We start from the raw sequence: 27,898 nt of genomic DNA on the forward strand, positions 1-27,898 counted from the left end.
CTGCATCATCGAGAAAGTTCAGTTACTGAAGAAGCTCCCAGCACATGCAGCGAAACGTCGGACATCACGCCGAGCGGCACATAGCGAGGCAACGCGAAAATGCATTGAGAGAGTCCTCTGCATGTAACGATGCAACGAATGTTTCCTGAAGGCCCGTCCCTGGCCCTGCTTGGCCCCAAGACAGATCCAGATGTTGCTCTGAGGCAGAGGTCGCAAACGGGTTTTGTTTCCTTACCCGTACCCGGCCGCACCAGGGTCGCAAATGGGTACCCGTACCTGTACCCGGCCGGGTACGGGTACCCGTACGCTACCCGTACCCTACCCGAAATGAGTGACAAACGGTTACTCACCAGTGACTCACGGCCTACCCGTACCCGTACCCGGCCGCACCAGGGTCACAAACGGGTAGCCGGGTATCGGGTAGGGTACGGGTATCAGGTACCCGATTGCGACCTCTGCTCTGAGGTTCCAGCAGCGCATCACGGTTTGGTTTTGTGGATGTATATACATTTTTTGCATCAGGTAAGGCCCACTGGGCTACTACACAGCTCTTTTTCATAAGCGACCTGGTTATCACAATGATAGCTCAACGAAGTGGCTTATCGCGTGGAAATTTATAGCAGGCACATAATCTAAACGCACGTCGATTCTAAATGCGGGGAGAAAAACCGGAGGACCCGGAGGATAAATCCACGCGAGAAAGAGGACACGCAAACTCCAAATATACAGCAGCAGCAGCAGGCGTCAGGGTCGGGATCGAACTCACGACCTCCTGCATACCAGGCGAGGTAGTTAACATCTCCTAGCCACCGTGATGATGATGAGAGAGAGACACGCAAACTCCAAATATACAGCAGGCGTCAGGGTCGGGATCGAACTCACGACCTCCTGCACACCAGGCGAGGTAGTTAACATCTCCTAGCCACCGTGGCGCCCCGGCTCGGCATGGCAAACAGCCAGTGGAAAAAAAAGCATCTTAACCGAGAGGCCTCGTGCGGTGACAGAAGGGACTGAGGTGTGCGTGTGTGTGGTTACCTGCCAAAGGTAACTGAACTTTCTATTAAACCCGAGGCAAAGTGCAGGATCTCCGCCCCTGGTTTGAAAGCCACGTGGCACGGGCTGTTGGTTTGGTTTGCATCGGCCGAAGAAAGCCACCGCTCAGCATGTCACGGCAATTGTAATCGCAACGGTTCACAATTGACGACAGTGTCGTCACATTTCGATTTAAAGCTTTCGTGACTGCAGGCATTCATCTTCTTGGTTCTTTCGGTAAAGTCACTTAGAAGGGAAATAATAAAATAATAAAAATAAAACATAATAAAATAATTCTCACGACGTTTCGGCCACAACGCAAGCAGCCGTCCTCGGACGCTGTCTTTCCGACAGCCCTGTTCTTCATCTGAGGACGGCTGCTTGCGTTGTGGCCGAAACGTCGTGAGAATTATTTTATTATGTTTTATTTTTATTATTTTATTATTTCCCTTCTACGTGACTTTACCAAAAGAACCAAGAAGAAGTGTCGTCACAGTGATAAACAATGCAACTGTCACCTGTTAGACCATATCATATATATGAAATGTATATTTAAAATTATAAATTGATGTTTGGATCAGGCCATGTAATGATCTGACCAAAGTTGTGTTGTTGAACCCTCTGCCACCCGACACAGCCAAACGCGATCCTGACGATGTCTGACGCAGTTGCAAGCGAAACGTCTCGCCTCTTCACTGTTGAGAAGCGTTCCTCGACTCGCCGGTTTCGCCGCCAAAGGCAACCGATGACAATCGTCAAACGCTTGTCCACCACGTGACCATTTCATTTGTTCGGCGGTGTTGGCTGGTGGAGGGCGACGCGCCAAAAACATGCGGCTGAATCGTTACTACGTGCGTCGCAAAATCTAAAAAATGAATGATCGTATTAATCTTAACAATCATATTGGCGGTGATTACCTCCGTGTGTGTATGTATTTATACGACGAATCTGGAAATTTGAGTTGGGAGAAAGAGCCGATTTAAAATTATGTTAATCACTGTTTCGTGGACATGGCTAGGCATCTATCGCGTAACCCGCTCCAAATTTCAAGCTCAAGTACCCTCAACAAAAAATCAAGTTGCGGAATTATATTTTCCATGTTAGCACTTTCCTAATGATGTAATAATTCCATTTTCGCTTTTCGTGGTGAATATTGTGTGACTTTAAGTTTATCTCTCTCTGTTCTTTGGGATAACTATGTTGGCGCACAATGGCAGTTATATATATATGTATATTTTTGTATGATAAGTTGACAATGATACTAATATTTATTTAACATAAAAAGCACATCTCCGAACCACTGCTGGATGATGCAGGCCTCGGCGCGGCACGTGTCGGCCTTGTCATCGTTCGTGTTCCGTTTGTTTCGTTTTTTGTTTTGACCATACTTCACCGCGCCGGTCAGTGCGGCTTGGTGTGCAATGATGAGGCGACTGTAGGACCCGATGAGAATCGCTTAATCGAGGAGTCGTTACGAGACTCGTTTTGTATTTTTGACTTCAACCACTTTGGCGATGGATTTTTACCGCCCCCCCCCCCTTCCACTCTTAGGTGGTGATGCCTTTTTGGAAAACGATGTACAGTTGGGTTTTTGTTGTTTTTGTGGCAGCAAAGAAGTCTGTTCATGCTCTTAGGTTTTTTCGGTAAAGTCACGTAGGTAAAAATAACAACAACTCAACACATCCATCAACAACACTGTGTGGCCCTAACAAGAAGCGGTGTTACGACGGGTGACGTTTCGGGCATTAGCCCTTGTTCAGAGCACATGGGCCAGAGAGGGAGTGAGTGGCTGTACCTCTGTGTGGCATCTCCCACGTGCTGTTGAGAAGGCTCCATTGGCCGGGAACATCTCCTCTTACAAGTCTCTGGCTCTTCATCTCTAGGCAAACTAAGATAACGAGAAGAGACGCGTTTTTTTTGTTTCGAATTCGGCAAAAAATATACAAAATTACCAACTCAAAATTTCAAGAGCCGCAATGCAACGTGGTGAATACGGAGACGGCGTGGTGGTCCCTTAATCAATTCGGCAAAAAAATATTAAAAGTAAACCAACTCAAAATTTCAAGAGCCGCAATGCAACGTGGTGAATACGGAGATGGCGTGGTGGTCCCTTCATCAAGAGCGGTCACGGAGCGCTCCTCAAAAGAGCCACCGCGCGCGGCCCCTGAGGCCACGGGTTGCCCTCCGACCCCCCACCACCTCCTCTCGGGCCACTCTTAGGAGGGTCGACCAACGTGACGGACGCCCCGTCCACCTAAAAACGACGTCGCGTGGCGCGTCACATGCCTTGTCTCGCTCGCCTCAATGCCGTAAACTGTGCAGGGTAACGCGTCCAAACAAAAAACTAAAACGAAAAAATGTCGATTTAAAGCTTTCGTGACTCCAGGGATTCATCTTCTTGGTTCTTTCGGTAAAGTCACGTAGAAGGGAAATAATAAAATAATGAAAATAAAACATAATAAAATACAATTGTATTGTATTTCATAAAAAAAATTTAACGTAAAATAATAAAAATAAAACATAATAAAATACAATACAAAAATAAAACAATAAAATACAATTGTATTGTGTATTGTATTTTGTATTGCATTTTATTATGTTTTATTTTTGTATTGTATTTTATAATGTTTTATTTTTATTATTTTACGTTTAATTTTATTATTTTATTGTATTTTATCATGTTTTCCTTTTATTATTTTATTATTTCCCTTCTACGTAACTTTACCGAAAGAACCAAGAAGATAAAACGAAAAACTTCCTCGCCTCATCCTCTTTGAAGTTTGCGTATTGTCGACTTGTAGCGCACGTGACCTTCGTCTTTCCCCACCCCCCACCCCCCACCCCCCGCCCGCCACTGTCACCTGAACATATTAAATGTCGATTTGTACTCGCGAGGTTCCGTCTCGGCCTTGGCTGTTCGTGTCGCCGCGTGTTGCCGGTCTTCTGGGCCTCCTCTCGCATCGAAGCCCGGCACACCCCCCCACCCTCTCCCCCACCTCCGAACTCGGAGGAGTCGGAGGTAGAAACAACAAAGTCAATGCGGATTGTCCATGAGCACAGCGCGGCGTCTCTCTTCTTAACAGGCCGAAAGCGGCGTGCGGGCCAGAGACAAACAGCACCATCGAATTTTTCAAAAAACACTCAAATTATTTGTATGTTAGCAGGTAAGGCCCACAACTGAGCTACCGTGTATAGTGTGATGCCGCCGCCGCGAAGCCGCTCGGCGGGCGCCCCATCTACGACCTCGCCACCACCAAGCGACGGGGCCGACCCCGCTTCCCCCTCACCGCCCCCCACATAAACACACCCTCACACATTTCCCCCCCATAGAGCTCCGAGGGGAGGTCACCTGGCCAACAGGTTTTCATCCGGAAGCCCTCTCATAGGGATAATCTTCACGGTTTCCTGCGGCCAGGGAATTGGGCGATCTCCCCCGATGCTGGTTCGCACCGCGGCGCTGTGACCCGGGTTGAGATTGCATGGTCACGGCGGGGGCTGTCCAGCCATCACGGTTGAAACGCACCCGTCACACACACGTATCGGCAAGGCAGGCAGGGGTCCGCAATCCACAAACGAAGGGCGGGAAGACGGGGCACAATCCACAAATGAAGGTCGGGAAGACGGGGTCCCGCCCACTGTTCGATGAGACGATGTTATGGAAACCGGGCGGTGGGCGGCGATGCAGAGCGAGAGTGTGTGGGGGCCGTTGGCCCCCGGGGTCCCTCCCGCCTTCATCCCCTATTCCGTTTACGTTACCCCACCTCCCTATTACCCGCTACGGTTTCGCCGGCATTCGAACGCGACGCCCCTACTGTTACAGCCTCGCGCCGCGCTCCCACGCTGCGAGCATACGTGCGCACAGCATCATCAATCACACGCCATACTCCCCCTCTTTACACCGCTACGTACAGCTCTCGCACGCTGCGAGCGTGTGCCCGTCTATAGCCCTGTGCGGCACTCGCCTCCACGTCGAATAACCACGTTACCAATGCGCATCCGTATCCGACACGTAACGAACGTATGTGCACTCACGCACACAGCTCCCCGCGGCACTCACTCGCCACTGAATACTCGCGTTATGATTGCGCGCCTGTATCATACACGGAGTGAACACACGCGACACCCACTCTCGCGCCGCTCTGCGCAGCGCTCCCCCGAGGCGAGCCGTAGCACTACACTCACCCCTGACTACTCGCGTTATGATCGCGCACCTGTATCGCACACGGGGTGGACGCACGCACACACGCAGCTCTCCACGCGACACACAGCTCAACAAGATCACGCGAGACCACGCTTCGCTATTAATGATTTATTATCTGATACCTGGTAATTTAATGTTATGTCAGTATGAGTCGACGAGGCTGGCCTATCCTACTTCCCCTGGACCTATTCCCTATTTATCGGCTTACGATACCCTGTCACCTTGCTACTCACGGGTCGAAGTATTCGGTCGTCCTGTGGCTTTTCCTCTATGCCGTCGGGGCACGTCGCGCGGACGTCCGGAGGCAGAGCTGGGAGCCGACTTGAACGCGTGCCTCTTGAAGAGAAGTCAGGAGAGAGAGACTCCCTACCTTGCTACGCTCCTTTTTATCCTAATTCCCGGACTCGGGCCCCTACCCCCTTCCCACGTACCGTGCGCCTTTGCTATGCTAATTTTATCCTCTGTCCGCGCGGCGTAAACTCTAAACAATAGCCCACGCCCCCCTTGCACGGCCAAGGCGGCTCCGCGGCGCCTCCACGGCGCTTTTGATATGCTAATCAGTGTGCGGCGTGCGCGGCGTAATTCTCAATTAATCCCTTACCCTCCCTAACAATGGGGCCTGCGCGCTCAAGCGCAACCATCCCAACTTTCCGTGACTATGCGCAAGAGTCCCTGCGGTCCTGCTACTCATGCTGTCCCGTCCTTCCCCTGCTTGTCTCGTCGACCCGTGGGGGTGTGTGTGGGGGATGCGCCTCAACCGCGGTGGCCGAATGCCCCACGCCGCGACCACACCATATTAAGGCCGGTCGCAGCGCCGCGGCGCAACGTAGCACGGGGGAGGTCATCCAATTCCCTGATCGCCGGAAACCGTGAGAGTTAACCCCGATAAGGGTTTCTCGGATAAAAACCGGCCGATCAGGTGATCTCCCCTTCCAGCTCTATGGGTGGGAGAAAATGAGTGCGGGTGTGTTCATGTGAGGTGAGGTGAGGGGGACGCGGGGTCGGCTCCGTTGCTTGGTGGTGGCGAGGTCGGGGATTGGGCGCCTGCCGAACGGCTTCGCGGCGGCGGCATCACAAGTGCGGCTGAGCATTTTAATTTCAGTTTCATTTATGAGGTATAACCCTGTGAGTCATGCGGCTCTTGACTCGGGTGCAACCGCAAACAAAACAAAAACATGAACAAGAAACATCTTAAAGTGACTACACGCAACAGAAAAATCCAGGAAAAAACAGCAAAGTCTTTCAGAAAAAAACACCGCATTTCAACGCTGTGTGCAAAAAATCCCAGTGGGATGCAAGTCAAACAATAACAACCAGACCTCAGCTCGAGTTGCCACCTGCCCTGGTTTTCCCAGGATCGTGCTCTTGTTGAGATAACTCTCCTGCTGAAATCCCCCAAGGCTTCACGGGGCTTCAAATGTCCCAAAATCGCGCGGCTGGGCCACGCGCGGCGCGAAAGGAGTTCAACATCCAATGCATTTTGCGCGTCGGTTCCCACCTCTTCTGGCATTGTGAGATGTCCTTCTGCTCGCCACGCACGACACGTCCCAGATCGTACGTACATCAAAAGTGGAAACCGTAGCCACCCCCCCACCACCACCGCCCGCTGTGCATCCGCACCAAAGCTGTGCCAACCCATCTGCCCGAGGCCCCCCGAGTGTGGGAATTTGTCGACCAAGTTTGAGTCTCTGCCATGGCCTTGGGTAGGCAAGGTCAGACGCGCCTGGTGAGTGCAGCGCAGCCCGCTGATGCCGACGCAATGTGTCTTCTATTTGCTATATTAGGTTCGCGCTGGACAGGGCCCATGTCGTGGGGATCGAGTGATCTCGCCTATAATAATAATAGTTCAATTTGTAACGCGCGCAAATTTGCAGACGTAGTGGCCGCAACTCAGAGGCGCGGAGCCAAGCTCAGAGTCGCTCGAAAGCACGTGGTTGTAGAGGTGAGTTTTTAAGTGTCTCTTGAAGGAGGCGATTGAGGTGATGCTGCGAATGTGCAGAGGGATATCGTTCCAGACTGTTGGGGCTGCCACCGAGAAGCGGCGCATAGACACGATGATCATCCTGGATCTTGGTATCAAGAGGAGGTCGTGAGTCGCGCCGCGCAGGCATCTGCCGCGTGCTGAGCTGCAAGTTGTCAATAATCGCGTGGATGAGTGTGCTGATGAGACCCGGGAAGTCAAAGCCTGCTCCAAAAAGTTCCCTTTTAATAAATAGTGCGGATTGTAAATATTGAAATGGACTAAACCATTATTATTAAAACTATTTTTTTTAATGCAATAACGAGTTGGATTCCGGGCCACGCACGGCTATCAGCAGTGCCACATTACATCAGCGACGGTGGCGTGGGCCCACCTTTCACCAAACCCACACACTGACCAGCGCGGATGGTCAAGCAACTTCCACGACCAACGCAGCGAGCGGAGAGGCCTTCATCCAGCAGTGGACGAACAAACGGCTGAGAATTGTAAACGTATCTGGGTTTGGGTTTGGTGCTGTGCTGACAGACTGGTTACGTAACCGCGCTAATTGGGGGGAGTCCAGATTATGAATGAATGTATTAATTACGACAATGCTTGCCGTCGTGTAAAGGTTTTGCATACTGGACTTGCAATACAGATGCCTCGAATTCGTTTTTTTTATCTCCAGGCGCCGCAGATGGAACAATGGTGGCAACGTTTCTTCAATCCCTCCTCGACCTCACTCCGCTCAGCCGTAGAACATCGACTCCTCTGGCCTCTCTGCGTGCCGTGATGAAGGGGCCATTGCCCGAAACGTCGCCTAGCATGTCCTTCCCAGCGTGCTCTTTGACGAACGTGTTGAGTGTAGGGACGCGTGCGGTGGGTTAACGCGTAGGTACTGACACCTCTTTCAAGACGTCCGAGCCCAAGCATGGAAGGCTATGAGACAAATTCCCTGGAGTGGAGACCCCCTTCCGCCAGCAGTGGCGTGAGCGAAGAATTGTAGTGCCGCGCCTTTACATAGGGAGGAGCATAGAAACACATTCCTGCTGCGGAGGGAGCTGGTAGGAACGTTGGGTTGCTCGGTCAATGGCCAGGGTCAACGGCGGCGTGGTGTATTTCGCAAATATGCCCGACTGTGAGGGCGGGCACAAGCCGGCATGAGTAGGTTAAACGTTGAGTTTTATAAGGGCACCACGGGGTGACCAGCCTCTCCCCACCCAGCCCCACCCCTCCCACCCCCCACCCAGCCCCACCCTCCCCACCCAGCCACTCCCTCCCCACCCAGCCCCTCCCTGCACGACGGACACAATAATCCCCTGTGGGCTGATGTAATCAGGAGGTTCCTACCAGTATAACTTCGCGTTCATGAAGAGGTGGGAGGGAGGCCCGGTATGGCTTTGTATGGCCTGCGACGCCCTCTTGTGGATGCAGTTGGTCAAAACATCAGTGTGTCTATACGTCTGGGCCGAGTAGAGTGTTTCTGCTTAAATAAAAAATTGTAATGTTATTTTTTCTATCCAATTTAAACTCAATTCTTTCTTATATGTCAATGTTGACTGAAAGCTTTCGTGACTGCAGGAATTCATATTCTTCGGGGCTTTCGGTAAAGTCACGTAGATAGAAAATAACGTCGTTGTTTTTTTTGTTATTTTTTTATTTTTTTTGAACCTATCTGCGTGACTTTATTGAAAGACCCAAATAATATATTTATGTTAATGCTACGTGAGTTTGGACACAGTTCTAAGTATCTATGACGGGTGATGCCTTCTGCGCAGTATCTGATGTAATAAGACGATCTTGTACCGCTGACCAGAGAGGCTGAGACTCTGCAGCATTGCCACGACGAATCCGTCGTATGAATGACGTCACCAAACCTCCCGTCCAGCGGCACACGTGGGAAGAGGTCGGCAAAAGTCTGAGTACTCTACAGTTAATTTCCTCATCCAATGAGTCGAGTAACCGACTATCAAAATATTAAATATTAACAAGAATATTTATTTATATATTTACGAGATTATACCCAAAAACGGATTTATTTATAAAATCGTAATATTTTTTTTTATCAATTCGTTTATTTTCGCCTTTGGACTGATCCCATGGCGTTGAGGTAGGGCCGCGTGACTTAAGAGGGAACGGGCCGGCCTCAACAAACCAGCTTTGCGCAGTGGCAGTATCGTAGCCAATGAGGTTTATCCGAGGCGCGATTATTGCTAATTGAAAACTTTTCCCAATACCCCGCCACGCTGATTTGAAACACAGTCGGCGTCGGCAATTTTTGCAAGCTCTTTCGGGAGCTTTGGGTTGTTCAATGAAGTGCAGAGTTGTTTTATGTCCCACGTGTTTGATTCCATACTTTTATTCCATGAAATCAACAGCAAAGTTCAATATTTACAAGCTTTGCCCCTTTCTTCTTTGGGGCCGTCCATAAATGACGTCATGCGATTTTGGACAATTTACCCCCCCCCTTGTCGTCACAAAAGTCAGACCCCCCCCTCAAATATTACGTCCCAAAGCTCTGCCCCCCCAAAACAAAACATGCTTCAAATCGATTTAAACTATTGTCATTGTCGTGCGTATTTAATGTGCCGCTTCACTCTGATGTTGTAGGAGAAAACATTTATCAAAAAGTCTAGTTAAACACATTCCTGCGGAGGGAGCTGGTAGGAACGTTGGGTTGCTCGGTCAATGGCCAGGGTCAACGGCGGCGTGGTGTATTCCGCAAATATGCCCGACTGTGAGGGCAGGCACAAGCCGGCGTGAGTAGGTTAAACGTTGAGTTTTATAAGGGCACCACGGGGTGACCAGCCCCTCCCCACCCAGCTCCACCCCTCCCACCCCCCACCCAGTCCCACCCTCCCTACCCAGCCCCTCCTTCCCTCCCCACCCAGCCCCTCCCTGCACGACGGACACAATAATCCCCTGTGGGCTGATGTAACCAGGAGGTTCCTACCAGTATAACTTCGCGTTCATGAAGAGGTGGGGACGGAGGCCCTGTATGGCTTTGTATGGCCTGCGACGCCCTCTTGTGGATGCAGTTGGTCAAAACATCAGTGTGTCTATACGTCTGGGCCGAGTAGAGTGTTTCTGCTTAAATAAAAAATTGTAATGTTATTTTTTAAATCAAATTTAAACTCAATTGTTTCTTATATGTTAATGTTCACTGAAAGCTTTCATCACTGCAGGAATTCATATTCTTTAGAGCTTTCGGTAAAGTCACGTAGATAGAAATTGACGTCGTAGTTTTTTTGTTATTTTGTTATTTTCTTTGAACCTTTCTGCGTGACTTTACCGAAAGACCCAAATAATACATTTGTTAATGCTACGTGAGTTTGGACACAGTTCTAAGTATATATGACGGGCGAGGCCTTCTGCGCAGTATCTGATGTAATTAGATGATCCAGTATCGCTGACCAGAGAGGCTGAGACTCTGTAGCATTACCACGACGAATCCGCCGTATGAATGACGTCACTAAACCTCCCGTCCAGCGGCACACGTGGGAAGAGGTCAGCAAAAGTCTGAGTACTCTACAGTTAATTTCCTCATCCAATGAGTCGAGTAACCGACTATCAAAATATTCCATATTAACAAGAATCTTTATTTATATATTTACGAGATTATACCCAAAAAACGGATTTATATATAAAATCGTAAAACATTTTTTTAATCGATTCGTTTATTTTCGCCTTTGGACTGATCCCATGGCGTTGAGGTAGGACCGCGTGACTTAAGAGGGAACGGGCCGGCCTCAACAAACCAGCTTTGCGCAGTGGCAGTATCGTAGCCAATGAGGTTTATCCGAGGCGCGATTATTGCTAATTGAAAACTTTTCCCAATACCCCGCCACGCTGACTTGAAACACAGTCGGCGTCGGCAATTTTTGCAAGCTCTTTCGGGAGCTTTGGCTTGTTTTATGAAGTGTAGAATTGTTTTATGTCCCACGTGTTTGATTCCATACTTTTATTCCATGAAATCAACAGCAAAGTTCAATATTTACAAGCTTTGCCCCTTTCTTCTTTGGGGCCGTCCATAAATGACGTCATGTGATTTTGGACGATTTTACCCCCTCCCCTCTCGTCACGGCGTCACAAAAATCAAACCCCCCCCTCAAATATTACGTCCCAAAGCTCTGCCCCCCCCAAAACAAAACATGCTTCAAATCGATTTAAACTATTGTCATTGTCGTGCGTATTTAATGTGCCGCTTCACTCTGATGTTGTAGGAGAAAACATTTATCAAAAAGTCTAGTTAAACACATTCCTGCGGAGGGAGCTGGTAGGAACGTTGGGTTGCTCGGTCAATGGCCAGGGTCAACGGCGGCGTGGTGTATTCCGCAAATATGGCCGACTGTGAGGGCAGACACAAGCCGGCGTGAGTAGGTTAAACGTTGCGTTTTATAAGGGCACCACGGGGTGACCAGCCCCTCCCCACCCAGCCCCACCCCTCTCACCCCCCACCCAGCCCCACCCTCCGCACCCAGCCCCTCCCCACCCTCCCCTCCCCACCCAGCCCCACCCCTCCCATCCCCCACCCAGCCCCACTCCTCCCCATCCTCCCCACCCAGCCCCTCCCCACCCTCCCCTCCCCACCCAGCCCCTCCCTCCCCACCCATCCCCTCCCTGCACGACGGACACAATAATCCCCTGTGGGCTGGTGTAACCAGGAGGTTCCTACCAGTATAACTTCGCGTTCATGAATATGTGGGAGGGAGGCCTTGTATGGCCTGCGACGCCCTCTTGTGGATGCACTTGGTAAAAAATTAACCCGTAAAAACAAAGTTTTTCACTATAAATCCTTCATATGCGTGGCGGCTAGAGTCCTCTCGTCCTCTGGCTTGAGATGGCTGCCACCTATGGGTCAGATGATTGTCTGCCAGTATTAAGCAATTGGTAATTCAATATTTTAAAAAAAAATTTAGAAAAACATTTTCACGAAAATAAATTTTCCCGCACAACGAGTCTGTGTGCAAAATGTCAGCTCGATTGGATCACGGGAAGTGGGTTAAAAAACTACCGAAAGATTTGCACAGTCGTAAGCGCGCAAGCAAGCAAGTGAACTTAATATAAATGATTTAAAAAAGAACATCGTTCGTACGCGACGTGTTCACGACTTGTGAACGTCGTGAGTGGTTTCACTCTCCACTGCACCGCGTGTGCTGAAGGCGCAGCTAAATTGGCACGTTGTGTTTATGTGACTGAACTTTGCGAATTGTCCGTGTCGGTTGGTGGCGGGTGTGACGACGCACTAGAATTTACGCGATCTAACCCAACAACAACAACAACGAAAAATCAACCTCGATTATGGAAAACATCAGTGTGTCTATACGTCTGGTCCGGGTAGAGTGTTAAATTATTTAAATAGATTAAGTAAAATCCTTATTGTATTATATAAGAACATCAAATGTTTTGTTAGTGGATGTGTTTGTTTTAGTATTTGAATGATCCCATGGCGTTGAGGTAGGGCCGCGTGACTTAAGAGGGAACGGGCCGGCTTCACCAAACCAGCTTTGCGCAGTGGCAGTATCGTAGCCAATGAGGTTTATCCGAGGCGCGATTATTGCTAATTGAAAACTTTTCCCAATACCCCGCCACGCTGACTTGAAACACAGTCGGCGTCGGCAATTTTTGCAAGCTCTTTCGGGAGCTTTGGCTTGTTTAATGAAGTGTAGAATTGTTTTATGTCCCACGTGTTTGATTCCATACTTTTATTCCATTAAAGCAAGAGCAAAGTTCAATATTTGTAAGCTTTGCCCCTTTCTCCTTCGGGGCCGTCCATAAATGACGTCACGCGATTTTGGAAGATTTACCCCCCCCCCCCCCCGTCTCGTCACGGCGTCACAAAAAGTCAGACCCCCCCCCCCTCAAATATTACGTCCCAAAGTTCTGCCCCTCCCAAATAAAACAAGCTTCAAATCGCTTTCAACTATTGTCATTGAAGTGCGTATTTAATGTGCCGCTTCACTCTGATGTTGTAGGAGAAAACATTTATCAAAAAGTCTAGTTAAACACATTCCTGCGGAGGGAGCTGGTAGGAACGTTGGGTTGCTCGGTCAATGGCCAGGGTCAACGGCGGCGTGGTGTATTTCGCAAATATGCCCGACTGTGAGGGCGGGCACAAGCCGGCGTGAGTAGGTTAAACGTTGAGTTTTATAAGGGCACCACGGGGTGACCAGCCCCTCCCCATCCAGCCCCACCCCTCTCACCCAGCCCCACCCCTCCCACCCCCACCCAGCCCAGCCCCACCCACCCCACCCAGCCCCTCCCCACCCTTTCCTCCCCACCCAGCCCCTCTCTACCCAGCCGCTCCCCACCCTCCCTACCCAGCCCCTCCCTCTCCACCCATCCCCTCCCTGCACGACGGACACAATAATCCCCTGTGGGCTGATGTAACCAGGAGGTTCCTACCAGTATAACTTCGCGTTCATGAAGACGTGGGGAGGGAGGCCCTGTATGGCTTTGTATGGCCTGCGACGCCCTCTTGTGGATGCAGTTGGTCAAAACATCAGTGTGTCTATACGTCTGGGCCGAGTAGAGTGTTTCTGCTTAAATAAAAAATTGTAATGTTATTCTTTGTTATCCAATTTAATCTCAATTGTTTATTATATGTTAATGTTGACTGAAAGCTTTCGTCACTGCAGGAATTCATATTCCTTGGGGCTTTCGGTAAAGTCACGTAGATAGAAAATAACGTCGTAGTTTTTTTTGTTATTTTTTTATTTTATTTGAACCTATCTGCGTGACTTTACCGAAAGACCCAAATAATATATTTATGTTAATGCTACGTGAGTTTGGACACAGTTCTAAGTATCTATGACGAGCGATTCCTTCTGTAATTAGACGATCCAGTACCGCTGAGCAGAGAGGCTGAGACTCTGTAGCATTACCACGACGAATCCGCCGTATGAATAACGTCACCAAACCTCCCGTCCAGCGGCACACGTGGGAAGAGGTCGGCAAAAGTCTGAGTACTCTCCCGTTAACTTCCTCATCCAATGAGTCGAGTAATCGACGATTAAAATATGAACAAAAATCTGTATTTATATATTTACGAGATTATACCCAAAAAACGGATTTATATATAAAATCGTAAGATTTTTTTTATCGATTCGTTTATTTTCGCCTTTGCACTGATCCCATGGCGTTGAGGTAGTCCGCGTCGCTTAAGAGGGAACGGGCCGGCCTCAATAAACCAGCTTTGCGCAGTGGCAGTATCGTAGCCAATGAGGTTTATCCGAGGCGCGATTATTGCTAATTGAAAACTTTTCCCAATACCCCGCCACGCTGACTTGAAACACAGTCGGCGTCGGCAATTTTTGCAAGCTCTTTCGGGAGCTTTGGATTGTTTAATGAAGTATAAAATTTACACTATGGGAACCTCATTTCCCAGTAAAAATATGATAATGGTTTTTTACCCTTTTGTTGCCAGATAGAAGGGCAAAAAACCAATTATCATAAGTATAGAATCGTTTTCTGTCCCACGTGTTTTATTCCATATTTTTATTCCATGAAATCAACAGCAAAGTTCAATATTTGCAAGCTTTGCCCCTTTCTTCTTTGGGGCCGTCCATAAATGACGCCATGCGATTTTGGAAGATTTTACCCCCTCCCCTCTCGTCACGGCGTCACAAAAAGTCAGACCCCCCCCTTCAAATATTACGTCCCAAAGCTCTGCCACGCCCCCCCAAAATAAAATATGCTTCAAATCGCTTTAAACTATTGCCATTGTCGTGCGTATTTAATGTGCCGCTTCACTATGATGTTGTAGGAGAAAACATTTATCAAAAAGTCTAGTTAAACACATTCCTGCGGAGGGAGCTGGTAGGAACGTTGGGTTGCTCGGTCAATGGCCAGGGTCAACGGCGGCGTGGTGTATTCCGAAAATATGGCCGACTGTGAGGGCGGGCACAAGCCGGCGTGAGTAGGTTAAACGTTGAGTTTTATAAGGGCACCACGGGGTGACCAGCCCCTCCCCATCCAGCCCCACCCCTCTCACCCAGCCCCACCCCTCCCACCCCCACCCAGCCCAGCCCCACCCACCCCACCCAGCCCCTCCCCACCCTTTCCTCCCCACCCAGCCCCTCTCTACCCAGCCGCTCCCCACCCTCCCTACCCAGCCCCTCCCTCTCCACCCATCCCCTCCCTGCACGACGGACACAATAATCCCCTGTGGGCTGATGTAACCAGGAGGTTCCTACCAGTATAACTTCGCGTTCATGAAGACGTGGGGAGGGAGGCCCTGTATGGCTTTGTATGGCCTGCGACGCCCTCTTGTGGATGCAGTTGGTCAAAACATCAGTGTGTCTATACGTCTGGGCCGAGTAGAGTGTTTCTGCTTAAATAAAAATGTGTAATGTTCTTTTTTTTATCCAATTTAAACTCAATTGTTTCTTATATGTTAATTTTGACTGAAAGCTTTCGTGACTGTAGGAATTCATATTCTTTGGGGCGTTCGGTAAAGTCACGTAGATAGAAAATAACGTCGTAGTTTTTTTTATTATTTTGTTATTTTCTTTGAACCTATCTGCGTGACTTTACCGAAAGACCCAAATAATATATGTGTTAATGCTACGTGAGTTTGGACACAGTTCTAAGTATATATAACGAGCGATGCCTTCTGCGCAGTATCTGATGTAATTAGACGATCTTGTACCGCTGGTCAGAGAGGCTGAGACTCTGTAGCATTACCACGACGAATCCGCCGTATGAATGACGTCACCAAACCTCCCGTCCAGCGGCACACGTGCGAAGAGGTCGGCAAAAGTCTGAGTACTCTACAGTTAATTTCCTCATCCAATGAGTCGAGTAATCGACTATCAAAATATTCCATATTAGCAAAAATCTTTATTGATATATTTACGAGATTATACCCATTAAAACGTATTCATGTATAAAATGTTAATATTTGTTTTGAATCGATTCGGTTATTTTCAGCTTTGGATTGGTCCCATGGCGTTGAGCTAGGGACGCGTGACTTAAGAGGGCACGGGCCGGCCTCAACAAACCAGCTTTGCGCAGTGGCAGTATCGTAGCCAATGAGGTTTATCCGAGGCGCGATTATTGCTAATTGAAAACTTTTCCCAATACCCTGCCACGCTGACTTGAAACAAAGTCGGCGTCGGCAATTTTTGCAAGCTCTTTTGGGAGCGTTGGGCTGTTCAATGAAGTATAGAATTTGCTTGAGGTGTGAAGGTAGCAGAACCAATACCTGCCGATATTGTAATAATTTTGCACTGGACTGGCAAGACGGAGGTCGCAGACCCAATCTCTCAAACTGCTTTGCACCCAATATAATTAACTAGTCAGCCCATGGGATGCATTCCCGGCACGACAGTTATGTTTTTCTCTGTCCCACGTGTTTGATGCAAACTTTTAAAATTCATTTTATTCTATGAAATATTTGTAAGCTATGCCCCTTCTCCTAAAACCCTGCCCCTTCGTAATAAATAATGATCAGGCCCAGTTGTTTCTGCTTCTTCCACCCCCGCGCCTTTCCTTTTAGGCCCCGCCCATTCTCATTTAGGCCCCGCCCATTGGTGTCTAGCCCCGCCCCTCCCCCTCGCACACGGGGTGGGGGTTGTGAGAAGGGGGGCAGTGCGCGCGTGTCGCAGTAGGACCAGAATGCCTCTTAGAGCAGCCAGATAACAACAGATTGATTATCCCGTTGTCAACCAATAAGGTGACGATATTTCTAATTTTAGAAAAAATTACCGTTAGATTTTAAGCAATAGAAACAGTGTCACTGACTTCTCACATTTGTTATTCCACTTACCACCAAAATATAAGGGAACATTTTTCGATTTAAAGCTTTCGTGACTGCAGGGATTCATCTTCTTGGTTCTTTCGGTAAAGTCACGTAGAATTATTATGTTTTATTTTTATTATTTTATTACTTCCCTTTTACGTGACCTTACCGAAAGAACCAAGAAGATATAAGGGAACAGCCGATTTCTGAATAATTAAAACGTAAATATTATTTTGCTTTTCAACGAATTAAATCCACGGTATCACAAAGCCTCGCGTAAATTATCGCACTCTAAACCTTATTTGCACTTTAACAAGACACCACTTAGAAGTCACGTGTTGTATACCGATGACGTCCCCAAGCGCCAACCATCACCTCCCGTCCAGCGGCACACGCGAGAAGAGGCACGGACAATGTTAACATATCTCCTCATCCAATTAATCGAGTAATTAACTGTCGGTTTCATTAAAAATATTTAAATATGTTTAGTAAAATCCTCATTGTATTATATAAGCAAATCAAAGGCGTTTTAGCGGATGTGTTGATTTTAGAATTTGAATGATCCCATGGCGTTTAGGTAGGGCCGCGTGACTTAAGAGGGAACGGGCCGGCCTCAACAAAACAGCTTTGCGCAGTGGCAGTATCGTAGCCAATGAGGTTTATCCGAGGCGCGATTATTGCTAATTGAAAACTTTTCCCAATACCCCGCCACGCTGACTTGAAACACAGTCGGCGTCGGCAATTTTTGCAAGCTCTTTCGGGAGCTTTGGCTTGTTTAATGACGTGTAGAATTGTTTTATGTCCCACGTGTTTGATTCCATACTTTTATTCAATGAAATCAACAGCAAAGTTCAATATTTGCAAGCTTTGCCTCTTTCTGCTTCGGGGCCGTCCATAAATGACGTCACACGATTTTACCCCCCCCCCCCCTCTCGTCACGGCGCACAAAGAGTCAGACCCCCCCCCCTCAAATGTGACGTCCCAAAGCTATGCCCCGCCCCCCCAAAATAAAACATGCTTCAAATCGCTTTAAACTATTGTCATTGTAGTGCGTATTTAATGTGCCGCTTCACTCTGATGTTGTAGGAGAAAACATTTATCAAAAAGTCTAGTTAAACACATTCCTGCGGAGGGAGCTGGTAGGAACGTTGGGTTGCTCGGTCAATGGCCAGGGTCAACGGCGGCGTGGAGTATTCCGCAAATATGCCCGACTGTGAGGGCGGGCACAAGCCGGCGTGAGTAGGTTAAACGTTGAGTTTCATAAGGGCACCACGGGGTGACCCTCCCCTCCCCACCCAGCCCCTCTCCACCTAGCCCCTCCCTCCCCACCCAGCCCCTCCCTGCACGACGGACACAATAATCCCCTGTGGGCTGGTGTAACCAGGAGGTTCCTACCAGTATAACTTCGCGTTCATGAAGAGGTTGGAGGGAGGCCCTATATGGCCTTGTTTGGCCCGCGACGCCCTCTTGTGGATGCAGTTGGTCAAAACATCAGTGTGTCTATACGTCTGGGCCGAGTAGAGTGTTTCTGCTTAAATAAAAATGTGTAATGTTATTCTTTGTTATCCAATTTGATCTCAATTGTTTATTATATGTTAACGTTGACTGAAAGCTTTCGTCACTGCAGGAATTCATATTCCTTGGGGCTTTCGGTAAAGTCACGTAGATAGAAAATAACGTCGTAGTTTTTTTGTTATTTTTTTATTTTATTTGAACCTATCTGCGTGACTTTACCGAAAGACCCAAATAATATATTTATGTTAATGCTACGTGAGTTTGGACACAGTTCTAAGTATATATGACCAGCGATGCCTTCTGCGCAGTATCTGATGTAATTAGATGATCCAGTATCGTTGACCAGAGAGGCTGAGACTCTGCAGCATTTCCACGACGAATCCGCCGTATGAATGACGTCACCAAACCTCCCGTCCAGCGGCACACGTGGGAAGAGGTCGGCAAAAGTCTGAGTACTCTACAGATAATTTCCTCATCCAATTAGTCGAGTAACCGACTATTAAAATATAAAATATGAAAAAGAATCTTTATTTATATATTTACGAGATTATACCCCAAAAAACGTATTCATATATAAAGTGGTAATACTGTATTTGTTTTGAATCGATTCGGTTATTTTCGACTTTGGACTGATCCCATGGCGTTGAGGTAGGGCCGCGTGACTTAAGAGGGAACGGGCCGGCCTCAACAAACCAGCTTTGCGCAGTGGCAGTATCGTAGCCAATGAGGTTTATCCGAGGCGCGATTATTGCTAGTTGAAAACTTTTCCCAATACCCCGCCACGCTGACTTGAAACACAGTCGGCGTCGGCAATTTTTGCAAGCTCGTTCGGGAGCTTTGTCTTGTTTAATGAAGTGTAGAATTGTTTTATGTCCCACGTGTTTGATTCCATACTTTTATTCCATGAAATCAACAGCACAGTTCAATATTTGCAAGCTTTGCCACTTTCTTCTTTGGGGCCGTCCATAAATGACGTCATGCGATTATTGACGATTTTACCCCCCCCCTCTCTCGTCACGGCGTCACAAAAAGTCAGACCCCCCCCACCTCAAATATTACGTACCAAAGCTCTGCCCCCCCAAAATAAAACATGCTTCAAATCGCTTTAAACTATAGTCATTGTCGTGCGTATTTAATGTGCCGCTTCACTCTGATGTTGTAGGAGAAAACATTTATCAAAAAGTCTATTTAAACACATTCCTGCGGAGGGAGCTGGTAGGAACGTTGGGTTGCTCGGTCAATGGCCAGGGTCAACGGCGGCGTGGTGTATTCCGCAAATATGCCCGACTGTGAGGGCGGGCACAAGCCGGCGTGAGTAGGTGAAACGTTGAGTTTTATAAGGGCACCACGGGGTGACCAGCCCCTCCCCACCCAGCCCCACCCCTCCCACCCCCCACCCAGCCCCACCCCTCCCACCCCCCACCCAGTCCCACCCTCCCCACCCAGCCCCTCCCCACCCTCCCCACCCAGCCCCTCCCTGCACGACGGACACAATAATCCCCTGTGGGCTGTTGTAACCAGGAGGTTCCTACCAGTATAACTTCGCGTTCATGAAGAGGTGGGAGGGAAGCCCTGTATGGCCTGTGACGCCCTCTTGTGGATGCAGTTGGTCAAAACATCAGTGTGTTTACACGTCTGGGCCGAGTAGAGTGTTTCTGCTTAAAGAAAAATGTGTAATGTTTAAAAAAAAAATCTAATTTAAACTCAATTGGTTATTATATGTTAATGTTGACTGAAAGCTTTTGTGACTGCAGGATTTCATATTCTTTGGGGCTTTCGGTAAAGTCACGTAGATAGAAAATAACGTCGTTGTTTTTTTGTTATTTTTTTATTTTTTTTGAACCTATCTGCGTGACTTTATTGAAAGACCCAAATAATATATTTATGTTAATGCTACGTGAGTTTGGACACAGTTCTAAGTATCTATGACGGGTGATGCCTTCTGCGCAGTATCTGATGTAATTAGACGATCTTGTACCGCTGACCAGAGAGGCTGAGACTCTGCAGCATTGCCACGACGAATCCGCCGTATGAATGACGTCACCAAACCTCCCGTCCAGCGGCACACGTGGGAAGAGGTCGGCAAAAGTCTGAGTACTCTACAGTTAATTTCCTCATCCAATGAGTCGAGTAACCGACTATCAAAATATTAAATATTAACAAGAATCTTTATTTATATATTTACGAGATTATACCCAAAAACGGATTTATTTATAAAATCGTAATATTTTTTTTTATCAATTCGTTTATTTTCGCCTTTGGACTGATCCCATGGCGTTGAGGTAGGCCGGCGTGACTTAAGAGGGAACGGGCCGGCCTCAACAAACCAGCTTTGCGCAGTGGCAGTATCGTAGCCAATGAGGTTTATCCGTAGGCGCGATTATTGATAATTGAAAACTTTTCCCAATACCCCGCCACGCTGACTTGAAACACAGTCGGCGTCGGCAATTTTTGCAAGCTCTTTCGGGAGCTTTGGCTTGTTTATTGAAGTGTAGAATTGTTTTATGTCCCACGTGTTTGATTCCATACTTTTATTCCATTAAATCAAGAGCAAAGTTCAATATTTACAAGCTTTGCCACTTTCTTCTTTGGGGCCGTCCATAAATGACGTCATGCGATTATTGACGATTTTACCCCCCCCCCCCCCCTCTCGTCACAAAAGTCAGACCCTCCCCTCAAATATTACGTCCCAAAGCTCTGCCCCCCCAAAACAAAACATGCTTCAAATCGATTTAAACTATTGTCATTGTCGTGCGTATTTAATGTGCCGCTTCACTCTGATGTTGTAGGAGAAAACATTTATCAAAAAGTCTAGTTAAACACATTCCTGCGGAGGGAGCTGGTAGGAACGTTGGGTTGCTCGGTCAATGGCCAGGGTCAACGGCGGCGTGGTGTATTCCGCAAATATGCCCGACTGTGAGGGCAGGCACAAGCCGGCGTGAGTAGGTTAAACGTTGAGTTGTATAAGGGCACCACGGAGTGACCAGCCCCTCCCCACCCAGCTCCACCCCTCCCACCCCCCACCCAGTCCCACCCTCCCTACCCAGCCCCTCCTTCCCTCCCCACCCAGCCCCTCCCTGCACGACGGACACAATAATCCCCTGTGGGCTGATGTAACCAGGAGGTTCCTACCAGTATAACTTCGCGTTCATGAAGAGGTGGGGAGGGAGGCCCTGTATGGCTTTGTATGGCCTGCGACGCCCTCTTGTGGATGCAGTTGGTCAAAACATCAGTGTGTCTATACGTCTGGGCCGAGTAGAGTGTTTCTGCTTAAATAAAAATTTGTAATGTTCTTTTTTTTATCCAATTTAAACTCAATTGTTTCTTATATGTTAATGTTCACTGAAAGCTTTCGTCACTGCAGGAATTCATATTCTTTGGGGCGTTTTGTAAAGTCACGTAGATAGAAAATAACGTCGTAGTTATTTTTTTTATTTTCTTTGAACCTATTTGCGTGACTTTAATGTAATACCCAAATAATATATTTGTTAATGCGACGTGAGTTTGGACACAGTTCTAAGTATCTATGACGGACGATTCCTTCTGTAATTAGACGATCTTGTACCGCTGACCAGAGAGGCTGAGACTCTGTAGCATTACCACGACGAATCCGCGGTACGAATGACGTCACCAAACCTCCCGTCCAGCGGCACACGTGGGAAGAGGTCAGCAAAAGTATGATTTCTCTCCAGTTAATTTCCTCATCCAATGAGTCGAGTAATCGACTATCAAAATATGAAACATGAACAAATTTATTTATGTATATATTTACTAGATTATACCCCAAAAAACCTATTTATATATAAAATCGTAATATTTGTTTCGAATCGATTCGGTTATTTTTGCCTTTGGACTGATCCTATGGCGTTGAGGTAGGGCCGCGTGACTTAAGAGGGAACGGGCCGGCCTCAACAAACCAGCTTTGCGCAGTGGCAGTATCGTAGCCAATGAGGTTTATCCGAGGCGCGATTATTGCTAATTGAAAACTTTTCCCAATACCCCGCCACGCTGACTTGAAACACAGTCGGCGTCGGCAATTTTTGCAAGCTCTTTCGGGAGCTTTGGGTTGTTTAATGAAGTGTAGAATTGTTTTATGTCCCACGTGTTTGATTCCATACTTTTATTCCATGAAATCAACAGAAAAGTTCAATATTTACAAGCTTTGCCCCTTTCTTCTTTGGGGCCGTCCATAAATGACGTCATGCGATTTTGGACGATTTTACCCCCTCCCCTCTCGTCACGGCGTCACACAAATCAACCCCCCCCCCTCAAATATTACGTCCCAAAGCTCTGCCCCCCCAAAACAAAAAATGCTTCAAATCGATTTAAACTATTGTCATTGTCGTGCGTATTTAATGTGCCGCTTCACTCTGATGTTGTAGGAGAAAACATTTATCAAAAAGTCTAGTTAAACACATTCCTGCGGAGGGAGCTGGTAGGAACGTTGGGTTGCTCGGTCAATGGCCAGGGTCAACGGCGGCGTGGTGTATTCCGCAAATATGGCCGACTGTGAGGGCAGACACAAGCCGGCGTGAGTAGGTTAAACGTTGCGTTTTATAAGGGCACCACGGGGTGACCAGCCCCTCCCCACCCAGCCCCACCCCTCTCACCCCCCACCCAGCCCCACCCTCCGCACCCAGCCCCTCCCCACCCTCCCCTCCCCACCCAGCCCCACCCCTCCCATCCCCCACCCAGCCCCACTCCTCCCCATCCTCCCCACCCAGCCCCTCCCCACCCTCCCCTCCCCACCCAGCCCCTCCCTCCCCACCCATCCCCTCCCTGCACGACGGACACAATAATCCCCTGTGGGCTGGTGTAACCAGGAGGTTCCTACCAGTATAACTTCGCGTTCATGAATATGTGGGAGGGAGGCCTTGTATGGCCTGCGACGCCCTCTTGTGGATGCACTTGGTAAAAAATTAACCCGTAAAAACAAAGTTTTTCACTATAAATCCTTCATATGCGTGGCGGCTAGAGTCCTCTCGTCCTCTGGCTTGAGATGGCTGCCACCTATGGGTCAGATGATTGTCTGCCAGTATTAAGCAATTGGTAATTCAATATAAAAAAAAAAATTAGAAAAACATTTTCACGAAAATACATTTTCCCGCACAACGAGTCTGTGTGCAAAATGTCAGCTCGATTGGATCACGGGAAGTGGGTTAAAAAACGACCGAAAGATTTGCACAGTCGTAAGCGCGCAAGCAAGCAAGTGAACTTAATATAAAGGATTTAAAAAAGAACATCGTTCGTACGCGACGTGTTCACGACTTGTGAACGTCGTGAGTGGTTTCACTCTCCACTGCACCGCGTGTGCTGAAGGCGCAGCTAAATTGGCACGTTGTGTTTATGTGACTGAACTTTGCGAATTGCCCGTGTCGGTTGGTGGCGGGTGTGACGACGCACTAGAATTTACGCGATCTATCCCAACAACAACAACAACGAAAAATCAACCTCGATTATGGAAAACATCAGTGTGTCTATACGTCTGATCCGGGTAGAGTGTTAAATTATTTAAATAGATTAAGTAAAATCCTTATTGTATTATATAAGAACATCAAATGTTTTTTTAGTGGATGTGTTTATATTAGTATTTGCATGATCCCATGGCGTTGAGGTAGGGCCGCGTGACTTAAGAGGGAACGGGCCGGCCTCAACAAACCAGCTTTGCGCAGTGGCAGTATCGTAGCCAATGAGGTTTATCCTAGGCGCGATTATTGCTAATTGAAAACTTTTCCCAATACCCCGCCACGCTGACTTGAAACACAGTCGGCGTGGGCAATTTTTGCAAGCTCTTTCGGGAGCTTTGGCTTGTTTAAGGAAGTGTAGAATTGTTTTATGTCCCACGTGTTTGATTCCATACTTTTATTCCATTAAATCAAGAGCAAAGTTCAATATTTACAAGCTTTGCCCCTTTCTTCTTTGGGGCCGTCCATAAATGACGTCATGCGATTTTGGACAATTTACCCCCCCCCCCCCCCCTGTCGTCACAAAAGTCAGACCCCCCCCTCAAATATTACGTCCCAAAGCTCTGCCCCCCCAAAACAAAACATGCTTCAAATCGATTTAAACTATTGTCATTGTCGTGCGTATTTAATGTGCCGCTTCACTCTGATGTTGTAGGAGAAAACATTTATCAAAAAGTCTAGTTAAACACATTCCTGCGGAGAGAGCTGGTAGGAACGTTGGGTTGCTCGGTCAATGGCCAGGATCAACGGCGGCGTGGTGTATTCCGCAAATATGCCCGACTGTGAGGGCAGGCACAAGCCGGCGTGAGTAGGTTAAACGTTGAGTTTTATAAGGGCACCACGGGGTGACCAGCCCCTCCCCACCCAGCTCCACCCCTCCCACCCCCCACCCAGTCCCACCCTCCCTACCCAGCCCCTCCTTCCCTCCCCACCCATCCCCTCCCTGCACGACGGACACAATAATCCCCTGTGGGCTGATGTAACCAGGAGGTTCCTACCAGTATAACTTCGCGTTCATGAAGAGGTGGGGAGGGAGGCCCTGTATGGCTTTGTATGGCCTGCGACGCCCTCTTGTGGATGCAGTTGGTCAAAACATCAGTGTGTCTATACGTCTGGGCCGAGTAGAGTGTTTCTGCTTAAATAAAAAATTGTAATGTTATTTTTGTATCCAATTTAAACTCAATTGTTTCTTATATGTTAATGTTCACTGAAAGCTTTCATCACTGCAGGAATTCATATTCTTTAGAGCTTTCGGTAAAGTCACGTAGATAGAAATTGACGTCGTAGTTTTTTTGTTATTTTGTTCTTTTCTTTGAACCTTTCTGCGTGACTTTACCGAAAAACCCAAATAATACATTTGTTAATGCTACGTGAGTTTGGACACAGTTCTAAGTATATATGACGGGCGAGACCTTCGGCGCAGTATCTGATGTAATTAGATGATCCAGTATCGCTGACCAGAGAGGCTGAGACTCTGTAGCATTACCACGACGAATCCGCCGTATGAATGACGTCACTAAACCTCCCGTCCAGCGGCACACGTGGGAAGAGGTCAGCAAAAGTCTGAGTACTCTACAGATAATTTCCTCATCCAATTAGTCGAGTAACCGACTATTAAAATATAAAATATGAAAAAGAATCTTTATTTATATATTTACGAGATTATACCCCAAAAAACGTATTCATATATAAAGTGGTAATACTGTATTTGTTTTGAATCGATTCGGTTATTTTCGACTTTGGACTGATCCCATGGCGTTGAGGTAGGACCGCGTGACTTAAGAGGGAACGGGCCGGCTTCAACAAACCAGCTTTGCGCAGTGGCAGTATCGTAGCCAATGAGGTTGATCCGAGGCGCGATTATTGCTAATTGAAAACTTTTCCCAATACCCCGCCACGCTGACTTGAAACACAGTCGGCGTCGGCAATTTTTGCAAGCTCTTTCGGGAGCTTTGGCTTGTTTAATGAAGTGTAGAATTGTTTTATGTTCCACGTGTTTGATTCCATACTTTTATTCCATTAAATCAAGAGCAAAGTTCAATATTTACAAGCTTTGCCCCTTTCTTCTTTGGGGCCGTCCATAAATGACGTCATGCGATTTTGGACAATTTACCCCCCCCCCTGTCGTCACAAAAGTCAGACCCCCCCCTCAAATATTACGTCCCAAAGCTCTGCCCCCCCAAAACAAAACATGCTTCAAATCGATTTAAACTATTGTCATTGTCGTGCGTATTTAATGTGCCGCTTCACTCTGATGTTGTAGGAGAAAACATTTATCAAAAAGTCTAGTTAAACACATTCCTGCGGAGGGAGCTGGTAGGAACGTTGGGTTGCTCGGTCAATGGCCAGGATCAACGGCGGCGTGGTGTATTCCGCAAATATGCCCGATTGTGATGGCAGGCACAAGCCGGCGTGAGTAGGTTAAACGTTGAGTTTTATAAGGGCACCACGGGGTGACCAGCCCCTCCCCACCCAGCCCCACCCCTCCCACCCCCCACCCAGTCCCACCCTCCCCACCCAGCCCCTCCCCACCTTCCCCACCCAGCCCCTCCCTGCACGACGGACACAATAATCCCCTGTTGGGCTGATGTAACCAGGAGGTTCCTACCAGTATAACTTCGCGTTCATGAAGAGGTGGGGAGGGAGGCCCTGTATGGCTTTGTATGGCCTGCGACGCCCTCTTGTGGATGCAGTTGGTCAAAACATCAGTGTGTCTATACGTCTGGGCCGAGTAGAGTGTTTCTGCTTAAATAAAAAATTGTAATGTTATTTTTTTTATCCAATTTAAACTCCATTGTTTCTTATATGTCAATGTTGACTGAAAGCTTTCGTGACTGCAGGAATTCATATTCTTTGGGGCTTTCGGTAAAGTCACGTAGATAGAAAATAACGTCGTTGTTTTTTTTGTTATTTTTTTTATTTTTTTTGAACCTATCTGCGTGACTTTATTGAACGACCCAAATAATATATTTATGTTAATGCTACGTGAGTTTGGACACAGTTCTAAGTATCTATGACGGGTGATGCCTTCTGCGCAGTATCTGATGTAATTAGACGATCTTGTACCGCTGACCAGAGAGGCTGAGACTCTGTAGCATTACCACGACGAATCCGCCGTATGAATGACGTCACCAAACCTCCCGTCCAGCGGCACACGTGGGAAGAGGTCAGCAAAAGTCTGAGTACTCTCCCGTTAATTTCCTCATCCAATGAGTCGAGTAATCGACTATCAAAATATTCCATATGAGCAAAAATCTTTATTGATATATTTACGAGATTATACCCAAAAAAAAGTATTTATATATGAAATCGCAATAAATTTTTTTTTTATCGATTCGTTTATTTTCGCCTTTGGATTGATCCCATGGCGTTGAGGTAGAGCCGCGTGACTTAAGAGGGAACGGGCCGGCCTCAACAAACCAGCTTTGCGCAGTGGCAGTATCGTAGCCAATGAGGTTTATCCGAGGCGCGATTATTGCTAATTGAAAACTTTTCCCAATACCCCGCCACGCTGACTTGAAACACAGTCGGCGTCGGCAATTTTTGCAAGCTCTTTCGGGAGCTTTGGCTTGTTTAATGAAGTGTAGAATTGTTTTATGTTCCACGTGTTTGATTCCATACTTTTATTCCATTAAATCAAGAGCAAAGTTCAATATTTACAAGCTTTGCCCCTTTCTTCTTTGGGGCCGTCCATAAATGACGTCATGCGATTTTGGACAATTTACCCCCCCCCCTGTCGTCACAAAAGTCAGACCCCCCCCTCAAATATTACGTCCCAAAGCTCTGCCCCCCCAAAACAAAACATGCTTCAAATCGATTTAAACTATTGTCATTGTCGTGCGTATTTAATGTGCCGCTTCACTCTGATGTTGTAGGAGAAAACATTTATCAAAAAGTCTAGTTAAACACATTCCTGCGGAGGGAGCTGGTAGGAACGTTGGGTTGCTCGGTCAATGGCCAGGATCAACGGCGGCGTGGTGTAT

The 27,898-nt window shown here is 47.6% G+C and overlaps 12 non-coding genes across 12 annotated transcripts; all 12 read left to right on the forward strand.

Annotated features, from left to right (window-relative positions):
- The first annotated feature begins 9,349 nt into the window (after nt 1-9,349).
- On the forward strand, nt 9,350-9,490 carry LOC133355669 (U4 spliceosomal RNA). Its single transcript, XR_009756726.1, has one exon. It is a non-coding gene; the product is annotated as a U4 spliceosomal RNA (small nuclear RNA).
- Nucleotides 9,491-10,952: 1,462 nt separating this feature from the next.
- Nucleotides 10,953-11,093, forward strand: LOC133355703 (U4 spliceosomal RNA). The gene has a single exon (XR_009756760.1). It is a non-coding gene; the product is annotated as a U4 spliceosomal RNA (small nuclear RNA).
- Nucleotides 11,094-12,696: 1,603 nt separating this feature from the next.
- Nucleotides 12,697-12,837, forward strand: LOC133355704 (U4 spliceosomal RNA). The gene has a single exon (XR_009756761.1). It is a non-coding gene; the product is annotated as a U4 spliceosomal RNA (small nuclear RNA).
- A 1,547-nt stretch (nt 12,838-14,384) lies between these two features.
- LOC133355701 (U4 spliceosomal RNA) lies at nt 14,385-14,525 on the forward strand. The gene has a single exon (XR_009756758.1). It is a non-coding gene; the product is annotated as a U4 spliceosomal RNA (small nuclear RNA).
- Nucleotides 14,526-16,196: 1,671 nt separating this feature from the next.
- Nucleotides 16,197-16,337, forward strand: LOC133355696 (U4 spliceosomal RNA). The gene has a single exon (XR_009756753.1). It is a non-coding gene; the product is annotated as a U4 spliceosomal RNA (small nuclear RNA).
- Nucleotides 16,338-17,558: 1,221 nt separating this feature from the next.
- LOC133355705 (U4 spliceosomal RNA) lies at nt 17,559-17,699 on the forward strand. The gene has a single exon (XR_009756762.1). It is a non-coding gene; the product is annotated as a U4 spliceosomal RNA (small nuclear RNA).
- Nucleotides 17,700-19,144: 1,445 nt separating this feature from the next.
- On the forward strand, nt 19,145-19,285 carry LOC133355734 (U4 spliceosomal RNA). Its single transcript, XR_009756789.1, has one exon. It is a non-coding gene; the product is annotated as a U4 spliceosomal RNA (small nuclear RNA).
- Nucleotides 19,286-20,778: 1,493 nt separating this feature from the next.
- LOC133355686 (U4 spliceosomal RNA) lies at nt 20,779-20,920 on the forward strand. The gene has a single exon (XR_009756743.1). It is a non-coding gene; the product is annotated as a U4 spliceosomal RNA (small nuclear RNA).
- A 1,448-nt stretch (nt 20,921-22,368) lies between these two features.
- LOC133355706 (U4 spliceosomal RNA) lies at nt 22,369-22,509 on the forward strand. The gene has a single exon (XR_009756763.1). It is a non-coding gene; the product is annotated as a U4 spliceosomal RNA (small nuclear RNA).
- Nucleotides 22,510-24,110: 1,601 nt separating this feature from the next.
- Nucleotides 24,111-24,251, forward strand: LOC133355675 (U4 spliceosomal RNA). The gene has a single exon (XR_009756732.1). It is a non-coding gene; the product is annotated as a U4 spliceosomal RNA (small nuclear RNA).
- A 1,473-nt stretch (nt 24,252-25,724) lies between these two features.
- Nucleotides 25,725-25,865, forward strand: LOC133355664 (U4 spliceosomal RNA). The gene has a single exon (XR_009756721.1). It is a non-coding gene; the product is annotated as a U4 spliceosomal RNA (small nuclear RNA).
- Nucleotides 25,866-27,336: 1,471 nt separating this feature from the next.
- Nucleotides 27,337-27,477, forward strand: LOC133355707 (U4 spliceosomal RNA). The gene has a single exon (XR_009756764.1). It is a non-coding gene; the product is annotated as a U4 spliceosomal RNA (small nuclear RNA).
- Nucleotides 27,478-27,898: the final 421 nt, after the last annotated feature.

This window comes from Lethenteron reissneri, chromosome 51 (genome assembly GCF_015708825.2).
Source record: "Lethenteron reissneri isolate LAM-NWPU_2019-01 chromosome 51, ASM1570882v1, whole genome shotgun sequence".
Taxonomy (NCBI): Eukaryota; Metazoa; Chordata; class Hyperoartia; order Petromyzontiformes; family Petromyzontidae; genus Lethenteron; species Lethenteron reissneri.